The sequence below is a fragment of the Lactuca saligna genome, chromosome 7 (genome assembly GCF_052625555.1).
Source record: "Lactuca saligna cultivar CGN05327 chromosome 7, ASM5262555v1, whole genome shotgun sequence".
Classification (NCBI taxonomy): Eukaryota; Viridiplantae; Streptophyta; class Magnoliopsida; order Asterales; family Asteraceae; genus Lactuca; species Lactuca saligna.
In genome coordinates, this window is record NC_136423.1 from 85555781 (window position 1) to 85570706 (window position 14926).

Sequence of the window (14926 nt, forward strand, 5' to 3'; positions counted from 1 at the left end):
GCTATTAACTATAGTGAACTAGTACTTTCTTAGGAAAGCATGTCTATAGTTTAGGGCTTACTCTATTAGGATTAGGTATATCCCTTAGCCTATAAATAAAAAGTATTATTAATTATACTACTAAAGGACTACTTACGGGAGCAGTGACAAGGATAGACATGTCGATTTGGGTTGTTGGATTTCAGAACAGCTATATGCTAAAATGATCCTACCCTTTCGACAGTCCTGACTGGCCGGAGCCTTATCAGATAGACTTGAAGTAACAAACAATAGTAAAAGCGTGAATACAATTAATAAGAATATAGAGTCATATATAAAGACTCAGACCCGCGATGAGAATACACCTTAATACCCGAAATGTTTTTAATCTCAAGGATTTCGATCAAATATTCCAACTGAAGTTTATATATGCATAGATCCTATCACAACTAGGTGTAGGTGCGCAACTACATTTTATATGATCAGATCATATGAACTATTTAATTTGGGAGAAATATTTGATAGACTAAGCTCTTGGTGATCCAAAATGTATAGGAATCCGACATGGCACATACACGAGAATGGATAATCATCGAGGATACGGATGAAGAAGAGGAACTTTGATTCCCAATGATGGTAGGCGATCCTTACTACCCTGTAACTCCAACCACCTTTCATCCAATACCTTCTGATGATGGAGCACCTTTACCTTCCAACGAATGGGAAGAGAGTGAACCAATGGAAGAAAGAGAATCCATGGAAGAGACAAAGTCAGTGGCATCATCTCTACCACCACTGAACACTCTTTATCGTAAGGTTTCAGGAGGAGTAAAAATGAAATGCACTACACATAAATCTATACCGATATGGCAAAAGCTTAACAAGAGTCAGAAGGCAACATCTTCAGGAAGTCATAGAGTTCAAGATGAACCTACATGGATCGCACAAACAGTTGATACCTACTCGGCAATCATCTCGACCACATCTCCCACATTGTTATGAAGATAACACTTTATCTTAATTGTTTGAGAAAAGTCTGAAAATTGAAGATAAGATGGAAATTGTTGAAGGGAGGGCTACTCATCTCTTTGGAAGAGTGTGAAGGCTAGAAGTACAAAGGACACGAGATCAGGAATCGGTGATGGATGTCCATCATCGTATAAATTTTGCTTATAATGACATGATTACTCACGATGCCAGGATTGCAGAGTTAGAGCTCTAGAATCAAACCTCAAGAAATGAAGAATGCACGGGAAGTCTTGAGAAGAGAACTCAAGCACTTGAAGAGCAGGTGGTTAATGTCACTAATATGCTCGGTCATCACTTAGGTTTCTAGTAGATAAGCTACAACTAGTGGTTATGTAAATAGAGAAAATCAGACTAGTTAAGGCAAAAAGAGGAAAGTTTATAGCAAGGATGTAGAAAACCTTGCAAATTTTGCAATGTTTATAGAAACTTTTCTCTTATAAACCTAAATAAACTGATGTAACCACTAGTAATAATATGAAGCATACGTTATAGTAATCATTATGTTGTCTATTATGTTTTATGCTGTGAATAATGACTAGAGTATTTAGTACTCGTATATTAAATGATCAACAAAACTCATAAAAATTCTTATTATTTATAATAGCAACTAAAAAAATGCCTAGAAGGAGTAATCGGCTAAACCCTAACCTGATGGGTTTTGAGCATTCTAACACTTCCTAAGTGTACATGCAACCCTAATAACCTTGGATCTATGTTTGTCTAATTTGTCATGCAAAGTTGATTTCCAAGGTTATATTCCTATCTAGCATACATGGGGAACAATTTAAACATAAACTATAGATAGAATAACTTACCTTGTTGTTGCTTGTGTTCCTTGAAACCTTGTGAGCCTAGCACCTCAAGTGGTGATGCCTCAAATGCTTCACACAACACCAAATGCTCTTGGAAGAACTTATGAGAGTATACTCACTTCGACATCTCTCAACTGTACAACATTCAGAACTTTGTTCAAGAGTATGTGTCCTTTGCGGGAAAGGAAAGAAAGGAAGAAAGGAGAGGATCACATAGGGTTTGTTCTTAGTGACATGAAGAATTTTCGAATATGTACTCAGACCTTCTGGATGAAAATTCAATCGGTGACTTACGATTTGATTTTTCTTCTTTATACTCCTGAGTTTATCTTAAACTGATTCATTTTGATGTCAATTTTTATTTTTTCTTATAGTTTTTTGTTAGTAGGTATCTTTTGGGAAATGATATCAAGAGATTAATAATGGGCAGTTTATAACATGTGTAAAGGACTAAATCTTAATTGTCTAGACTCTGTGATCAATGTGTTGGTAGGCACGAAAGATTTAACAGTTTGGATTTAGATAGGATTGTTTGGACTAACCATACGATGCTTGGGTAGATTAAGGAGTGAGATAAACATGGTAAACTACATGATACACTAAATTAATATGCATCTAGAACCGTGGCTTAACTTTTCCTTGATGTACGGACTTATGTCCTTAATTCTGGTCCTGATAGGGCAATCGGGGGTTCTGATAAAGTAGGTTTGTAAAAATTGTTTTCTTGCTTTCTATCTGTCAGCCATATGTTGCTTCCTCTACGTGATTGGAAGAGATATGACTTGGATTGCATCGTATGCAACTCTAATTCTACGCACCTCCTTATCTATGAAATTCTCTCTGTTTGTTAGCCATATGCTATCCCCTCTGTGTGATCGGAAGATCCGACCTGATACATAGCGTATGCAACATTCTACCTTTCAATCCCTCCATATATGTTAGTCATATATTATCCCCTCTACATGATTGAAACAGATCCGACTTGGGACACAACATATGCATCTATCTCTAAATCTGTCTTCCTCCTCAATAATTGTTTACTCACCTAAATCAAGGAGTTCTTAGGAAGTTCTGGATAACCAGGGTATATCAGAAAGTGGGGAACACGTTCTAGTGCAACTAAACTTGAATCATTTAGAGGTTGTTTGTAGATCTCACTGCTTAATTTAAGTGGACAACAATACACGTGGTCATCGTCAGGTAAATGGTATATTTGGATAAGTTTGTCAATATTCTTCGTTTTAAGTAGACCACAATACTGGTAATTGACTAGATCTATTCATGAAGGTGAATGTACTGATAAACAAAGTTAAGAGTGTCTCATAACTTTGATCCCAAATATTTTTGTTCTGTTATATTTTTTCATAGTTTTTCTCTATGCACAAATTTAGGGGGAGAATTAAAAAAATTCAAAAATCAAACAAAAATCAAAAAAATCCAAAATTAGTGTCATTTCTGTTTTATTTCTTGTTCAGAAAAATCTAAAATCCAAAAATAGAATTAAAATGATTCAAAAAACAAACAAGAATCAGAAAAATTAAAAAAATCCAAAAATTGTGTTATTTCTGTTTTATTTCTTGTTCAGAAAAATTTAAAATCCAAAAATATTTTTTCTTTATGTTTTATCGTTTTTCAGAAAATATGAAAAATCCAAAAATATTGTGTGCTAACTTTGTTTTTAGTTTTGTGTTTATATCAAATTTTGTTTTGTCTTGAAAAGTGAATTCAGATGTAGATGAGACTCGTAGAGTCTCTATTGAGAATTTATGAGGCAAAGCTTCATCCGTAGGCACCGAAGAATTCTCATACGAAGGAGAAAGAAATGAAGATTATTCTTTCAACATTCAATCTTTCAAACCCAGAAGCAAGGTGAAGTTGACTTGAAGATTACGTGTCAAGTTGCATTGAAGCCTCCTCAATCAATTTGTTGCTATATATGAACCTACTGATGTGATCCAGAAGATTCATTCTCTCTGAAGATTCTCAAGCTGAATGCAATATCTTTCAAGAATCAGTACAAGAAGTCTCCTCACCCAATGTGCGTTCAATGTTAAATTCTGCAGAAATTCCCAACTGCTCAAGATGAAGTTATTCATTGAAGATTCATCAAGTTCATCTTACAGTCGTGAAGAATTTGAAGATTAATGCTGAAGGGAAGCTCCCAATGAAGATTAACAAGAAAAGCCTTCTACCTTTTTAGGGGGAGTTTGTTGGGTCAATTAGAAAAGAAATCTATAAACCAAGGGGGAGATTGTTGGGTCTAAAATTATGGTTTATACTTTGCTTTTCTAGTAAAGTGTATTTTTATGTCTAGGATCGTAAATAGCTTAGTGTTTACGGCTACATATGTGTTTACGGTTGTGTGTACAGCCGTACATAGGTTTACGGCCGTAAACTAGTGTACGGTCATCTGTCTCATATATATATATATATATATATATATATATATATATATATATATATATATATATATATATATATATGGTGAGGAGTGCTTGAGAGAAAGGGGGCTAGAGAAGGAGAGCATTTGGTAGAGAGAGAAACTAGAGAGAAGATTAGTGTGTGTGAGAGAATCTAATGTATATGGAGCATCACGCATATCTTTGAATACATCGTAGATTCAAGTTATTCTTCTTCTCCTTTTCTTCTATTTTTGATCTGGCATCATCCATTTGATTGGGATTCCGCACCATCAAATGGATTTGATTGATAAACAAGAAGATTAGGGACTTACAACTTCATCACGAAGTTACCTATGACGACGAGGGGTGTGGAAGCCATATGGGTGATCATAGAAAGAATGTCGAAGAGTGGCCACTTCATTCCGATTTCCAAGTGTATGTCTGCGGAGAAGTTGGCGGATATATATGTATGATAGGTGGTGGCTAGACATGGAGTACCAGTGTCAATAGTGTCTGACAGGGATGTCCCATTTACTTCCAAGTTCTGGAAGAAGTTCCATGAGGAACTGGACACTTGGCAACATTTTAGTATGGTGTACAAACCCCAGACCGAAGGCCAAAGCGAGAGGACGATCCAGATACTGGAGGACATGATTCTAGCATGTGTGCTAGTTTTTATAGGGAGTTGGGATATGTACCTCCCACCGGCAGAGTTTTCGTATAATAACAGATATCATGCTTGTATTGACGAAGCTCCATTCGAGATGTTATACGGTTGGAGGTGCACGACCCCGGTGTGTTGGGATGAGGTTGGACATCGGGTCATAGGGAACACTGAGGTAATGCTCAAGACTACCAGAATGGTTTAGTAGGTGCGTGAGTGGGTGCGGGACGCGCAGAGTCATCTGAAAAGTCATGCTGGATCGGATCTCGAGTTTCAAGTGGGGGATTTTATGCTACTGAAGGTGTCGCCCTGTAATAGAATCATCAGGTTCCGGAAGAGGGGGAAGTTGGGGCCTCGGTTCATAGTCCCATTCAAGATCACGACCCGGGTGGGAAAGGTGGCATACCGCTTGGATATGCCGAAGAAGCTTATCCATATTCACAACACCTTCCACGTGTCGCAGCTTCGGAAGTGTGTCACTGACGAGTCCACAATCATTTCATTGGGTGATATTCAGGTGTATAAGAGCTTGAACTATATCAACAGACTGGTTGCCATCTTTGATAGGAAGACAAAGGTTCTTCGGAACAAGGAGGTGAAACTGGTAAAGGTGCAATGGCAGCACCGAAAAGGCTCCGAATGGACTTGGGAACCGGAGGAGGAGATGCGGGAGCGTTAACCCGATTGATTCATAGCTACGAACTTCGAGGATGAAGTCTAGTTCAAGTGGGGGAGATTTGTAACACTCAAAACAAGGTATGACTTGAAATCCTTGGAAAATTCCATTTTTAGCATATTGGTCCCTTAAGTACGTTGGGCGTACTTATGAGTACGCTTAGCGTACTACGTATTGTTGATCGCAGAGGAGCTGCACGTACGTTGGGCGTACCAGAAGTATGTTGGGCATACGTGCTGAGGGTCCAAACCCTAATTTGCGGACTTGTAACCTATATAAACACCCATAACTCATTTGAGCCTCAGCCTTATCAGCGCCTTTCACCTTCAAAAGTTTCTGGAAACCATAATATCATTTGTGAGTGCATTTTGAGCCTTAAGAGTGCATTTATGGTCCTTTTAGTGTTCATCTAAGAAGAAGAAATGGTCAAGGGAGCTTGGAGTGTCATTTGGCTTCAAGAATCTGCACATAGACAACCTTGAGGAGCTTCTGGAGGTAAAAAGCTTGGATCTTTCCACTTAAATCACTACATCTAGATAGGGTTTTCTAGTATTGTCCCTTTGCTTGATTTTGGACCTCTACTTGTGAGTTAAGCAACTCAAGAGGATGGAAATGAAAGATCTGAGGTCCCTTGGTCCTTTAGCAACATAAAATGGAGTCTTGGTGGGTGTTTTGACCTCATGCATAGGTTAAGAACCTTGAAAAGGTCTTAATGCGGGTGTTGGGTGCATATGAGACATGCAAAGGAAAAAAGTTGCCAAATTTTTGCCTTAAGTTGTCTTAATAAGCTTAGATCTAACTTTTGGACGTAAAGGAATCGAGTATGCACTTAATGGAGAAAGTACTTAATCAGTTAGTACGCTAGGCGTAATCCAAGTGTACGCTGCACATAAGTCTTAAAACCCTAGTATGCTGCACGTACCTGATGGGTTTTGAGCATTCTAACACTTCCTAAGTGTACATGCAACCCTAATAACCTTGGATCTATGTTTGTCTAATTTGTCATGCAAAGTTGATTTCCAAGGTTATATTCCTATCTAGCTTACATGGGGAACAATTTAAACATAAAGTATAGATAGAATAACTTACCTTGTTGTTGCTTGTGTTCCTTGAAACCTTGTGATCCTAGCACCTCAAGTGGTGATGCCTCAAATGCTTCACACAACACCAAATGCTCTTGGAAGAACTTATGAGAGTATACTCACTTCTTCAAATCGGTCAAGCCCTCTTTTCTTTGTGCAACCGATTTGGGAGGAGATCATATTCCTTATATAGTGTTGACACATCTAGGTTTAAACCCTAATGTGTCATGACTCTTCATTTCCATGACCCATGGGTTTGTAACTCCCATGGAGCATCCATGGAGCATCCTATGGGTGGAACCCAACTTGATGATCCATGGAGCCTTTTAGCCCACTATACAAGATATGGATGATTTACTTAATCAACCCATATATTTAATTAGTTATCTTTTGATCACTTAATTAATTCTAAATTAATTCTTGATCAAACTAATCAAATAATATTATTAATATATTAGAACTTATAATATATTAATAATCTCCAAGCGTTATTTCTCTCATTTAGTTTATCCAATTGCATGGTGCCATGCAACCCAAATGGACCATGCCGGGTCGGGTCAAGTACATACCAGAAATAGTTATGGACTTAGACACCTTATCCAACAGTCTCCCACTTGGATAAGTCTAGTAACTATTACTGCAAGTATGACTTCAGGAACCGATCGGCAATCGTAGCTCTTTACAAGGTTTCTCGAAACTTGAGAAGATGATGGTACGCCATTTAAGATAAGTGATCATATAATCCTCTGTTCTAGATATCAGTCGGACAAATACATGGAACAATGTCTTACTTATTGTCCAACATTTGTTTCCCGATTTCCGATTTGTTTGACAAAGAACTTTATTGAACACATCAATCTAGTTCTGACCGGGCCCGGTACATAGGTCAAAACAAAATCATCGAGGGGCCCAGATATCAGCTTCTAATCCAAGAAGGAACAGATAAACTTCGACTCATATGTTTGTTCTACTACTCATTGAATTACACATAAGAGCACGATTTTATAACATCGAGTTACCAATGCGTTTTTCGTACAATTAATGCATAACCAACTCGTAAGTAACAAATCATATCTCTAGGTTTAAAGACTTATATGATATTACCGTCTCACGATCACTCGAGATAGAATTCCATGAAGTGATTCCAGTGAGCGTGGGTTGAGTCCAATGCTCAGAACTTATGAGCACTCATGATTGTTGTAGCCTTATCCCAGACCTCTACAATCAAACATGACAGTCTTGATTCATACCTACTTCCGACATATGACCGACTGTGGAGGTTTGAATAATATGTTATACCAAACAAAATTATTCTGGAAGTCAAAACATGCAAAAGAAATATAGTAAACGATCGACAAGAGATAGCAACGCTTTACTCATAAATAAAACACTTTTATTCATCATCAAATGTCAATTACACTTTACAAATTTCAAGATTATCTAACTACTAAATCTAATATCATCCTTCAGCCCTATGCTCCGAGCATGCTGGAGATGCTTAACCCGAGTCAGTCCCTTCGTGAGGGGATCTGTTGGGTTCTCATCCGATGATACCCTCTTTGCCACGAGGAGTCCTTCTTCGATCCGATGTCTGATGAAATGGTATTTTCTGTCGATGTGTCTGGATCTTCCGTGATCCCTTGGTTCCTTGGCTAAGGCAACAGCACTTTCACTATCACAGAAAATTTCCATCGGCTCTTTAATAGCTGGTACAACTCCAAGGTCTCCAATGATGTTCCTCAGCCATAACGCCTCCTTTGCCGCTTCGCTAGCTGCAATATACTCTGATTCACAAGTAGAATCTGCCACTGTCTCTTGCTTGGAACTCTTCCAAGAAATTGCTCCTCCATTTAGGGTAAAGACCCAGCCCGACTGAGAGCGGAAGTTATCCCTATCAGTCTGGAAGCTAGCATCACTATACCCTACAACTCTCAAGTCATCACTCCCACCGAGGGTAAGGACCCAGTCCTTAGTCCTTCGTAGGTACTTGAGAATATTCTTTACCGCAATCCAGTGTGCCTTGCCAGGGTTCCCCTGAAACCTGCTAACCATGCTCAAGGCAAAGGCTACATCAGGTCGAGTACACGTCATAGCATACATGATCGAACCTACAGCCGAAGCATAAGGTAATCGACTCATTTCTGCTATCTCAGCCTCAGTGCTAGGGCTTTGTGTCTTACTCAGCTTGGCGCTACTCTGGATGGGCAACTCTCCTTTCTTGGAGTTTTGCATTCTGAATCTCTTCAGAATCTTCTCCAAGTAGGTACTTTGACTAAGTCCAATTAGTCTTTTACTCCGATCTCTCAAGATTCTTATCCCCAAAATATAGGCAGCTTCACCAAGGTCCTTCATAGCGAAACACTTTCCAAGCCAGGACTTTACTTCCTGCAGGGTTGGAATGTCGTTTCCTATGAGTAGTATGTCATCCACATACAATACCAAAAAGCTAACTATACTCCCACTAGCCTTGACATATACACAAGATTCATCTTCACTCCTAGAAAAGCCAAATTCCTTGACCTTTTCATCAAAGCAAAGATTCCATCTGCGAGGTGCTTGCTTTAATCCATAAATGGATTTCTCAAGCTTACACACTCTATTAGGGTACTCGTTACTGACAAAACCTTCTGGCTGACTCATGTAAACATCTTCAGCCAACTTCCCATTAAGGAAAGCGGTTTTGACATCCATTTGCCAAATTTCATAGTCATGAAATGCGGCTATGGCTAACAGAACCCGAATAGACTTAATCTTGGCTACCGGAGAAAAGGTCTCATCATAGTCCACTCCAGGAATTTGAGAGAAGCCCTTTGCAACCAGTCTAGCCTTATAAGTGTGTACTTTACCATCCATGTCGGTCTTCTTTTTGAAGACCCATTTGCACCCTACAGTCTTTCGACCTGGTACATTCTCAACCAAGTTCCAAACTTGATTGTCATACATGGATTGTATCTCGCTATCCATAGCCTCTTTCCATTTAGCAGACTCGGGGCCCGCCATGGCTTCCTCGTAGCTGTTAGGGTCATCTTGACTTACTAGTGTCTCATCACTAATAAGTGTCTCACCTTCTGCAGTAATATGGAATCCATAGTAATGCTCAGGTGCACTCCTAACTCTCGTGGAACGCCTCAGAGGTACAGATTCGTCAATTGGCTCAACAGGAGTTTCCTCCTCAAGTTGAGGGCTAGAGTTTGAAGTTCCTTCACCACTTGACTCTTGAATTTCTTCAAGATCAACTTGCCTCCCACTGTCTCCTTGGCTTATAAACTCTCTTTCTCGAAAGACTCCTCTCCTTGCTACAAAGACCACATTGTCACTAGGTCTGTAGAAGAGGTAACCAAAGGATTGCTGTGGGTAGCCGATGAAAATACACCTCTCGCTTCGGGGTTCTAGCTTATCATGAGTCTCGCGTCTCACGAAAGCCTCGCAGCCCCAAATCTTGATGTGGTCTAGTTTAGGTACTTTACCAGTCCACATCTCGTGAGGAGTTTTGGCAACTTTCTTTGTAGGGACTAAATTAAGGATATGGGCGGCAGTCTCTAAGGCATACCCCCAGAATGAGATTGGTAGCGAAGCTCGACTCATCATGGAACGAACCATGTCCAACAAGGTTCGATTACGCCTCTCAGCCACACCATTCAACTGCGGTGTCCTGGGAGGTGTCAATTGTGAGACAATCCCACATTCCTTTAGATAGTCGAGGAACTCTGAACTAAGATACTCACCACCTCGATCGGATCGAAGCATCTTAATGTTCCTGCCCAATTGATTCTCGACTTCCTGTTTAAATTCCTTAAACTTCTCGAAAGTCTCTGACTTATTCTTGATTAAGTAGACATATCCATATCTACTGTAATCATCGGTAAAAGTCAAATAATAACGATTAGCATCTCTAGTGGCATGTTTGAATGGTCCACACACATCCGTGTGTATAAGGTCCAACAAACCTTCACCCCTTTCACATGAGCCTGTGAAGGGTGACTTTGTCATTTTTCCAAGTAAGCGTGATTCGCAACTATCATTTGACTTTAGATCAAACGACTCCAAGACTCCATCCTTTTGGAGTTGGCCTATGCGTTTCTTGCTTATATGTCCAAGACGACAATGCCATAATGATGCTTTATCCAAGTTATTATTATTAGAATCAATACACAAAACATTATTTCCTAAGTTATCTACAATAGATACAGCTTCATACACACCATCACAAGGTAATGCTTTAAAATAAAGTACATTATTAAAGAAAGCATTAATCGAACCAACTTCATTATCAAACGAAAAGGTGAAACCTTGTTTGTACAATGCATGAAAGGAAATAATATATCTTGCCATTTCTGGCGAATAACAACACTTATTCAAATCTAAATTTAACCCACTACTTAGCGATAAAGTATAAACTCCAATCTTGGTGACAGGTGTAACTTTCCTATTCCCCATGATTAAGTTTATTCTTCCTTGCTCCACATTCTCACTTCTTCCTAGTCCCTGCAAGTCACAGCAAATATGAATTCCGCAACCTGTATCAAGGACCCAAGATTTCGAATGGGGTGAGTTATTAGAAATGATAGTGTAAATACCTGCATGGTTGGGTTTGACTTTCCCATCCTTTACATCTTGCTGGTACTTTGGGCAGTTCCGCTTCCAATGAGCTTTTTCGTGGCAATAGAAGCATTCAGCCTCTTTTGGGTCAGAAGAAGGAGTAATGAAACCTTTCTTGGTTCCACTTGAAGAAGAGCCATCAAGGGTCCGAGCCTTGGTACCCTTTGAAGATCTCTTTCTCTTCCTCCCTCGACTCTGCCCGATTGCCAAGACCGGAGTTGTTTCTGGAGTAGGAGTGATAGCAACCGACTTCCCCTTAAGACCTGTTTCTGCGGTCTTGAGAAGTCCCTGAAGTTTGCTGAGGGTGACCTCTTCCTTGTTCATGTGATATGTCATGCGGAATTGATCATAGCACGATGGTAAGGAGTGCAAAATGATATCTATTGCAAGCTCCTTAGGGAAGTTCACATTGAGCTTCAGCAACCGATCCACATACCTTTGCATTTTCTGCATGTGGCTCGTGACGGACTCTCCGTCCTTCATCATGGTTGTTATCATGGAACAGATGACTTCGTACCTCTCTTGTCATGCACTTGATGGTATCTTTCCATCAAATCTTGGTGCATTTCATAAGGGTAGAAGTCTTCGTAAGACTTTTGGAGTTCAGCTGTCATGGTGGCTAACATGATGCAAGCCACCTTGGTTGCATCTCTTTCATGAGTATGAAAGTCAGCGATCTCCTGGGAAGTTGCAGTGGACTCGTCAATTTCCTTAAGCTCCTTGTCAAGGACATATTCTTTGTCCTCGTAGCGAGTAATCATCCTGATGTTTCTGATCCACTTATTGAAGTTGGATCCATCAAAGGTGACTTTCCCACATAGACTCATAAGAGTAAAGGAGCCATTAGGATTCGAGCCAGAAGCATTAGTTGAAGACATCTGAAGAAGAAGAACAAGTTTAGTTTAGATTTAAGAGAGTCCTTAATAAAAAACCCAAATGTAATATTAAGGCTAGGATCCAATCACAATATAGTATAACTTAGAAGAGGTATGCCGTAATCTAAGCTATACCATATTTGAAAGGTAGGTGAATGACGATTCACCAATTTCCACCACGAAAACCGAAATATTAAATATTTAGTTTTTATTGGTTTTAGAAATTCCTAGATTCTTTGAGATCCAATGAACTTTTCAAAGGCATGTTTCGATCTCGGGAGTGCCCTCCAGGTTTTGTGACTGGGATGCCGAGGATCACAAAACGAGGTGTGAAGTAACCATGCAAATCACTTGGTACCTTTAAAGTTTATCACTCAATCGATGTGCCGGTAAACCACACACGCTCCACCGATACTATAATAAACCTTTAAGTCACCCTTTACCTACCTTGTTAAGTCCAAGTTAGTGTGCCGGTTAACCACACACGCTCCACCAACGACTCAGACAAAGTGTAAAGTGTAATTTCATGGATTAGCACCTTATTCACATTTTTCCTAAAGTAACTAAGATTGGGAATTTAATAAAACGTTTAGTTACTTTATATATTCATCGTACTTTGAATGAGAATTTATAAGTCCTTGTCTTACCCGTTCGGCTAACGACCCTCCACCAGTCAAGCAAGCGGTGGGTGAGAATATACACCCATTAAGTCACCATTTTATAGGCAACAACCTTATACCCACCTTATAAACCGGCTTCGTGAATGAGGCGTACTAGCGGTAAGACGACTTGTTCTTATACATATATATATAATTATTAAATTATCATAATATAAGTATAAGGGTTGAATTTTAACTTTTAAAATTCTAGGGGTTGGAACTAAAGTTTTATCTTAACTTTACTTGTTCCAAAACTTGAGGGCAAGTTTTGTAACTTTCAAAACTTTTCATTTCTTGTAACTTATGAGTTTAATAGAGTCATAAAATGAAGACTCTTCATTTTTATAACTCTTGTGTTTTTCTTAATGGTTTTTAACTCAAGTGACTCTTGGTTTTCCATAACTTAAGGATAAGTTATGGACTCCATTAAAACACATTATGATCAAGAATTAAACTACCAAATCGGTTACAAATAATTCCTATGATCATCTAAAACATCATAAGAACAAGAACATGAATATGAGCATAATCAAAAATTACATAAAACTTTGTAATTTTGATAACTAGTTGTTGTAAATGAATTAGCAAAACATTACACCACCAAAAACAAGTTTACATTTACTAAAACAGTTTAGGGTAATGTTTCTAATCCATTTTCCAGCAACTGAATCGAAATTCTGCACTCATTCGACCCTACTCTCCGAGTGCATGAACACTACTCGCCGAGTTGGTTGAAGATACACATGGACTCGGCGAGTCCCCCCTATGGACTCGGCGAGTCCGATCGCAGACAGCAAATTTTCGATTCTGTTTTTCAACTTTTAAGAACAAATAAGAACAAACAAACCTGGCTCTGATACCACTGATGGGTTTTGAGCATTCTAACACTTCCTAAGTGTACATGCAACCCTAATAACCTTGGATCTATGTTGGTCTAATTTGTCATGCAAAGTTGATTTCCAAGGTTATATTCCTATCTAGCATACATGGGGAACAATTTAAACATAAAGTATAGATAGAATAACTTACCTTGTTGTTGCTTGTGTTCCTTGAAACCTTGTGAGCCTAGCACCTCAAGTGGTGATGCCTCAAATGCTTCACACAACACCAAATGCTCTTGGAAGAACTTATGAGAGTATACTCACTTCTTCAAATCGGTCAAGCCCTCTTTTCTTTTGTGTAACCGATTTAGGAGGAGATCATATTCCTTATATAGTGTTGACACGTCTAGGGTTAAACCCTAATGTGTCATGACTCTTCATTTCCATGACCCATGGGTTTGTAACTCCCATGGAGCATCCATGGAGCATCCTATGGGTGGAACCCAACTTGATGATCCATGGAGCCTTTTAGCCCACTATACAAGATATGGATGATTTACTTAATCAACCCATATATTTAATTAGTTATCTTTTGATCACTTAATTAATTCTAAATTAATTCTTGATCAAACTAATCAAATAATATTATTAATATATTAGAACTTATAATATATTAATAATCTCCAAGCGTTATTTCTCTCATTTAGTTTATCCAACTGCATGGTGCCATGCAACCCAAATGGACCATGCCGGGTCGGGTCAAGTACATACCAGAAATAGTTATGGACTTAGACACCTTATCCAACATAACCAACCATCAGAACCACAACAACAACAACCACAACCACCTCTAGAAATAAACCCCTCAATAAGTATAGTGAAACTTGAAGAAATCATAGCTCAAAGAATAGTTGCGGATCTATCTAATGTCACAAGAGATGGAGTTAGAAATGAAGGTCATGCAGGGACCGCTGGAACATGTACCTACAAAGATTTTATGAATTGTAAGCCAAAAACCTTTCATGGAAATGAAGGGGTAGTGAATTTGACAAGGTGGATAGAAAAGACAGAATCCGTCTTTCAAATAATCTTTTGTCCAGATGATTGTAAAGTACGATTTGCAGCATGTACTTTCGCTAACGCAACACTTACATGGTGGAATATCGATGTGAATACAATGGGAATTAATACTGAAAATTCCATGAAATGGAAGGAGCTAAAAATGATGCTAGTAGAGGAGTATTGTCCTAGGGAGGAAATACATAAACTGGAACAAGAACTGTGGGCCCTAACCATAAAGGGATCAGAGATAAAAGCTTATACCGCTA